Genomic DNA, 7,965 nt, shown 5'->3' on the forward strand with positions numbered 1-7,965 from the left:
GTAGGGACTGTCTCTAGATGCTGCCAACTTGTACTTCCCAAGCGCTTAGTGCAGTGCTCTGCACACTGTAAGCGCTCAATAAAGACGATTGATTGATCTATTTATTTTATTGTGTTAGTATGTTTGGTTTTGTTCTCTGCCTCCCCCTTTTAGACTGTGAGCCCACTGTTGGGTAGGGACCGTCTCTAGTTGTTGCCAACTTGGACTTCCCAAGCGCTTAGTGCAGTGCTCTGCACACAGTAAGCGCTCAATAAAGACGATTGATTGATTGAAATGCCATCATCATTATTATTGAGCGCTTAATGAATGAGTGAATGAATGAAAAGGCGATCTGTGATGGGGGACGGGGGGTGTCACCCCGGGGTGAGGAAGGCCCAGGGCCCAACTCACCCGCACTCACCCGTGGGTCCCCACCAAGGCCTGGGAGCCGCCCACTACGGAAGCCGGCAGGGCGCCGCCCGACCCGTGGCCCTCTGGGAAATGTAGTTCGGCCGAGGGGCGTCGCCCTGACACGTGACCTGCGGCCCCTCAAAGACATCCCCCCTCCCGCCCCCCAAGAAAAGAGCCCCCCCCCCCAGGCCGGCCCTGCCCCTTGCCCACGACGCCCTGGGTCCCCCCCGAGGGAGGGGTGTCCCTGCGGGGGCTGAGCCCGGAAAGAGTCCACGGCGAAGGCGCCCCTCACGCCGCCCGGGGCCCGCCATTGTTCGGGAGAGCCGGGCGGCACACAACACGCTCCCGTGAGCCTCTGGGGCGGGAGCTGACGCTACCGCTCCCCCTGCCGGCCGGTGACACAAGTGCCGCGATTCCAACAAAAGCCGTTACGTTACCTGCGTCTTTTTCTTTCTTTCTCTTCCTTCCTCCCTTCCTTCCTTTCTTCCTCCCTTTCTCCCTCTCTTTCTTTCTTTCTTTCTTTCTTTCTTTCTTTCTTTCTTTCTTTCTTTCTTTCTTTCTTTCTTTCTTTCTTTCTTCCTTTCCTTCCTTCCATTCGTCTTTTTCTTTCTTTCTCTTTCTTTCTTTCTTTCTTTCTTTCTTTCTTTCTTTCTTTCTTTCTTTCTTTCTTTCTTTCTTTCTTCCTTTCCTTCCTTCCATTCGTCTTTTTCTTTCTTTCTCTTTCTTTCTTTCTTTCTTTCTTTCTTTCTTTCTTTCTTTCTTTCTTTCTTTCTTTCTTTCTTTCTTCCTTCCTTCCTTTCTTTCTTTCTTTCTTTCTTTCTTTCTTTCTTTCTTTCTTCCTTTCTTCCTTTCTTCCTTCCTTCCTTTCATCTTTTTCTTTCTTTTCTTTCTTTTCTTTCTTTCTTTCATTCTTTCATTCTTTCTTTCTTTCTTTCTTTCTTCCTTTCCTTCCTTCCTTTTGTCTTTTTCTTTCTTTCTTTTCTTTCTCTTCTTTCTCTTTCTTTCTTTCTTTCTTCCTTTCTTTCTTCCTACCTTCCCTCCTTCCCTCCCTCCCTCCCTCCTTCCCTCCCTCCCTCCCTCCTTCCCTCCCTCCTTCCCTCCCTCCTTCCCTCCTTCCTTGCTTCCTTTCCTTTCTTTCTTTTTCTCTCTGTTTCTCTCTTTCTCTTTTCTTTTTCTCTTTCTTTTCTCTTTCTTTTTCTCGCTCTTTCTGTTTCTCTCTTTCTTTTTCTCTTTCCCTATCTTCTTTTCTTTCTTTCTCTTTCTCTCTTTTTTTTCTCTCTCTCTTTCTTTCATTCTTTCATTCATTCGTCTTTATTGAGCACTTACTGTGTGCCGAGCACTGGACTAAGCGCTTGGGAAGTCCAAGTCAGTAACAGATAGAGACAGTCCCTCCCCAACAATGGGCTCACTGTCTAGAAGGGGGAGAACATGAAACATGTAGACAGGTCAAAATCGTCAGAACAAATAGAATTAAAGCTTTAGGCACATCCTTAACAAAATAGAGTAGTAAATATGTACAAGTAAAATAAATAGAGTAATAAATCTGTACAAATATATATACAAGGGCTGTGGGGAGGGGAAGGAGGTAGGGCAGAGAAGGGGATGGGGAGGAGGAGAGGAAAAACCATTCATTCATTCATCCAACTGTATTATTAATAACAATAATGGTATTTGTCAAACACTTACCATGTGCCAAGCACTGTTCTAAACACTGGGGGAGATACAAAGTATAAATGCCATTATCATTATTATTATTATTCAGCGCTTCGAACAGTGCTTTGCACATAGTAAGCGCTTAATAAATGCCATTATTATTAAAGTAGTCTGGTTGTCCCAGGTGGGACTCACAGTCTTAATACCCATTTTCCAGAGGTGGTCACTGAGGCCCAGAGAAGTGAAGTGACTTGCCCAAGGTCACAGCAGGCAAGTGACGGACCCGGGACTAGAACCCATGACCCTTGTTATCGACAAGTAGGGGGCAAAATCAGTTAACCCGTGTAAATCAGCCGCAGGGTTAGAGAACCCAAGGTGGTGACACAGATAGGAAAAATGACTCGGAGACATGAGTTCAGAGGGAGCAGTAGAGGTTGGAAAGCTGACCACTCGCCCGTTCACCTCCCGAGAGGTAGGAGGGACGAACAGCCTCGACCCCAGCCGCCTCTTCTCTTTAATTTGGTCCCTCATCGGAGTTACATAAAGGATTTCCACGTATCCGAAACTTTGGCATCCTGTTGTGAGGAGATGTTAGAAGGAGACATCGCCCACACAGGATAGGGTCGTCTCAGACAGGGCCTAGCCGCTTTGGTCAGTGTCAGCCCTCCTCGATTACAGGATCTTCCTTGAGGCCGTCGCCTATTCCTCACAAACCCTGCCGTTGAGCCCTGTACACAATGGAGTCGGTTACGCTAAGCCTTTAGGGAAAATGCAGTCAATGCCACTTCTGCTGGAGTACGACGCGGCTGGGGTGGACACCACCTTCTGACTCCATCCCCCCCTTCTTACCTCCTTCCCTTCCCCACAGCACCTGTATATATGCATATATGTTTGTACAGATTTATTACTCTATTTATTTATTTATTTTACTTGTACATATCTATTCTATTTATTTTATTTTGTTAGTATGTTTGGTTTTGTTCTCTGTCTCCCCCTTTTAGACTGTGAGCCCACTTTTGGGTAGGGACTGTCTCTATATGTTGCCAATTTGTACTTCCCAAGCGCTTAGTACAGTGCTCTGCACATCGTAAGCGCTCAATAAATACAGTTGATGATGATGATGATGTTTCCCCTGCGTGCACAGCACTGTACTAAGTGCTTGGGAAAGTACGTACAACAGTAAACAGCCACATTCCCTGCCCACAACGAACTTACAGTCTGGAGGCAGGGGAGACAGGCATCTTATCCTTATAATAATAATGATTCTAGTATTTGTTAAGCGCTTATTATGTGCCAGGCACTGCACTAAGCGCTGAGGGTGGATAAAAGGAAATCAGGTTGGTCACAGGCCTTGTCCTGCAGATGGATACATTGCCTGCCCACTATGAGACTGCAAGCTTCCTGAAGGCAGAAAACGTGTCTACTTATTCTGCCTATTTTGTCATCTGCCCTCCTATAGAAAGCCATTGAGGTTTTCTATTATCATTGTCTCCTCCACCACCCCATTAAAGGGTAAATTTCTTGAGGCTGAGGAGCATGTCTTTTGCTTCTAATGTACTCTTCCATAAATAATATAATAAGAAGTCATATTTGTTACACATTTTCTTAATCCACTGTTGGGTAGGGACTGTCTCTATTTGTTGCCAACTTGTACTTCCCAAGCGCTTAGTACAGTGCTCTGTACACAGTAAGCGCTCAATAAATATGATTGATTGATTAATCCCCATTTTTCAATCCCTGTTCCCCCTTTTACTTACTGTGAGTCCCACATGGACCCGATTATCTTGTAATTAGTCCCACACGGAGCATAGTGCTTGGCACATAGTGCTTAACAAATACCACAATTCTTATCATTATTATTACGAGGTAACAAGAGGCCCAGAGAAGTGAAGTGACTTGCCCGAGGTCACCCAGCAGACACGGGCTGAATGCAGTGACTCCTCAGGGTTACCTGAGGGGAGGCCTGCGTGGACACAGTGTGATGGACAAAGTGGCCACCCCGGGTTGGGGTAACGGAGGACATTGGAAAGGAAATGTTAGCAGCCACCGTGGCGTTAGCGTATCTAGACGCTGAGCAGCGTGGCTCAGTGGAGAAGAGCACGGGCTTTGGAGTCAGAGGTCATGGGTTCGAATCCCGGCTCCGCCGCATGTCTGCTGTGTGACCTTGGGCAGGCCACTTAACTTCTCTGAGCCTCAGTTACCTCATCTGTAAAATGGGGATTAAGACTGTGAGCCCCATGTGGGACAACTTGATCACCTTGTATCCACCCCCAGCGCTTAGAACAGTGCTCTGCACATAGTAAGCACTTAACAAATGCCATTATTATTATTATTAGACACTGAGCTGGAGAGCTAGAGATCCAGGCCTCAGGAGGGGACATCAGCGATAATTACATCGTGGATTTAATTAACACTCAGGCCCGTGGTTGTGATGGTGGCATGTACCAGGAGAGGCATAGCGGGAGATGGCAGGTAATAATAATATCATCATAACAATTATGATGATGATGGTATTTGTTAAGCTTTTAGACTGTGAGCCCACTGTTGGGTAGGGACTGTCTCTATATGTTGCCAACTTGTACTTCCCAAGCGCTTAGTACAGTGCTCTGCACACAGTAAGCGCTCAATAAATACGATTGATGATGATGATGATGATGATGATGAGTAAGCGCTCAATAAATATGATTGATTGATTAAGCGCTTACTATGTGCAGAGCACTGCTCTAAGCGCTGGGGAGGATACAAGGTAACCAGGTCGTCCCACTGGGGGCTCCCAGTCTTCATCCCCATTTTACAGATGAGGTAAATGAGGCGCAGAGAAGTGAAGTGACTTGCCCAAAGCCACCCAGCTGACAGTTGGCGGAGCCAGGATTTGAACCCATGACCTCTGACTCCAAAGCCCGGGCTCTTTCCACCGAGCCACGCTGCTTCCCTGTTCTACAGTTCCCTGTAGTCCCCCGGGGAGCCGCGGGGCCTAGTGGCAAGAGCCCGGGCCTGGGAATCAGAGGACCTGGGTTCTAATCCTCACTCCGTCTCTTGTCTGCTGTGTGACCTTGGGCAAGTCGGTTCCTTCATCTGTAAAATGGGGGTTCAATTCCTGTTCTCCCACCTACTTACATTGTGAACCCTGTGTGGGACTGTCCGACCAGATTATCTTGTATCTCCCCCCACATTTAGAAGAGTACTTGACACATAGTAAGTGCTTAACGAATATTTGCTTTATTTTTTGTTTTATTAAACATTTACTATGTGCCAAGTACTACACTGGGCACTGGGGTAGATAAAGATAATCCTGGTCCCACATAGGGCTCACAATCTTAATCCCCATTTTTCATAAGAGGTAACTGAGGCCCAGAGACGTTAATTGACTTGTCCTAGGTCACACAGCAGACAAGAGGCAGAGCGGATTAATAATAATAATAATAATGATGGCATTTATTAAGCGCTTACTATATGCACTGTTCTTAGTACAGTGCTCTGCACATAGTAAGCGCTCAATAAATACAATTGATGATGATGTTCTAAGTAATGAGGAGGTTACAAGGCGATCAGGTTGCCCCACGGGGGGCTCACAGTCTTAATCCCCATTGTAGAGATGAGGTAACTGAGGAACAGAGAAGTTAAGTGACTTGCCCAAAGCCACCCAGCTGACAATTGGCGGAACCGGGATTTGAACCCCTAACCTCTGCCTCCAAAGCCCATGCTCTTTCCACTGAGCCACACTGCTTCCCCTCACTCCCAGGCCCGTCCTCTTTCCACTAGGTCTTGCTGCATCTCAAATGCCAAAAATCATTATTATTATTATTATTATTATTAGCTCTTTAAGGGGAACTCCTGAACTGATACTCTCCAGAAACTACCCAGGGAAAGTCTGAGGTCACAAGAATTCCAAAGTGGGAAGCGATCCCTAGGTCATGAGGTCCGATCCCCTGCTCCACGCAAGTGAACGACTACACCATCTATTTGGGGGTAGCAATAGTATTATCATACTATTATTAATAATAACAATTAATAATAATTGTAGTATTTGTCAAGCGCTTACTACGTGGCAAGCACTGTACTAAGCACTGTGGAAGACAGTGCTCTGCACACAGTAAGCGCTTAATAAATACTATTGCAACTGTTGAATGCTATTACTACCATCTCCCACTGCTGGCTTGCCATGTTCAATCAATCAGTCAATCAATCGTATTTATTGAGCGCTTACTGTGCGCAGAGCACTGTACTAAGCGCTTGGGAAGTACAAGTTGGCAACATATAGAGACAGTCCCTACCCAACCGTGGGCTCACAGTCTAAAAGGGGGAGACAGAGAACAAAACCAAACATACTAACAAAATAAAATAAATAGAATAGATATGTACAAGTAAAATAAATAAATAGAGTAATAAATATGTACAAACATATATGCATATATACAGGTGCTGTGGGGAAGGGAAGGAGGTTCCACTAGTTCCACTTCTGGTAGCTGGAAAGTTCTCCTTGAAGTCTAATCTAAATCCATCCCGCTTCTTCTTGTTCCTTAAATTCCCTACCCACCCCAACTCTGAGCCTGAGCCTGGCTTCCGAGTGAGGTGGAGAGCTCGAAGCCAGGGGAAGGGGAGGAAAGGAGAGGGAAGGGGAGGAAGGGAATCCAGGAGGAATTTCGCTGACTGCCGGACTCCAATAGGGAATGTTACCAGCTGGAGAAAGCTGATCTTGGGAGCGTAGAAGTTCAGAGTCTAAGGGGGAAAAAAAGGGATCTGAAGAGACCATTAATTTAAGGCCCTACTGAGAGCTCACCTCCTCCAGGAGGCCTTCCCAGACTGAGCCCCTTCCTTCCTCTCCCCCTCATCCCCCTCTCCATCCCCCCATCTTACCTCCTTCCCTTCCCCACAGCACCTGTATATATGCATGTACATATTTATTACTCTATTTATTTATTTTACTTGTACATATCTATTCTATTTATTTTATTTTGTTAGTATGTTTGGTTTTGTTCTCTGTCTCCCCCTTTCAGACTGTGAGCCCGCTGTTGGGTAGGGACTGTCTCTATCTGTTGCCAACTTGTACTTCCCAAGTGCTTAGTACAGTGCTCTGCACACAGTAAGCGCTCAATAAATACGATTGATGATGATGATGATGATTTAACTGTATTTATTGAGAGCTTACTGTGTGCAAAGCACTGTACTAAGTGCTTGGAAAGTACAATACGGCAATAAAGAGAGACAATCCCTGCCCACAGTGGGCTCACAGGCTCCCTGTTTTCAGTTGGGCACAGAATGTTATCCTCCCAAAAAGATTCTCCTGAATTTAAATATCCTCACTGAGGCAGAGAGTTCCCAGCTTCTTCCAGCTTCTGAAAAGCAGCGTGGCTCAGTGGAAAGCGCACGGGCTTGGGAGTCAGTGGTCATGGGTTCAAATCCTGCCTCCACCAACTGTCAGCTGTGTGACTTTGGGCAAGTCACTTAACTTGTGTGTTAAGTTACCTCATCTGTAAAATGGGGATGGAAACAGCCCCCCGTGGGACAACCTGATCACCTTGTGACCTCCTGAGTGCTTAGAACACTGTTTTGCACATAGTAGGCGCTTAATAAATGCCATCATTATTATTCTCCCAGCCCCTCCTGGCTCACTATCTTTTGAGTCTGACCCCAATCCCTGTTGCTGCAGTTTGAGGTGGCTGTTGAGGGAAAGAGGGAAGACAAAAGCGGTGCAGGGAGAAGCAGCACGGCCTAGGGGATAGAGCTCGGGCCTGGGGGTCAGAAGGACCTGGGTTCTAATCCCGGGTCAGCCACTCGTCTGCTGCGCGACCATGGGCGAGTCACTTCCCTGCTCTGGGCCTCTGTTCCCTCATCTGACAAATAATAATAATAATAATGGCATTTATTAAGCGCTTACTACGTGCAGAGCACTGTTCTAAGCACTGGGGAGGTTACAAGATG

Source organism: Tachyglossus aculeatus, chromosome 16, assembly GCF_015852505.1.
Source record: "Tachyglossus aculeatus isolate mTacAcu1 chromosome 16, mTacAcu1.pri, whole genome shotgun sequence".
Classification (NCBI taxonomy): Eukaryota; Metazoa; Chordata; class Mammalia; order Monotremata; family Tachyglossidae; genus Tachyglossus; species Tachyglossus aculeatus.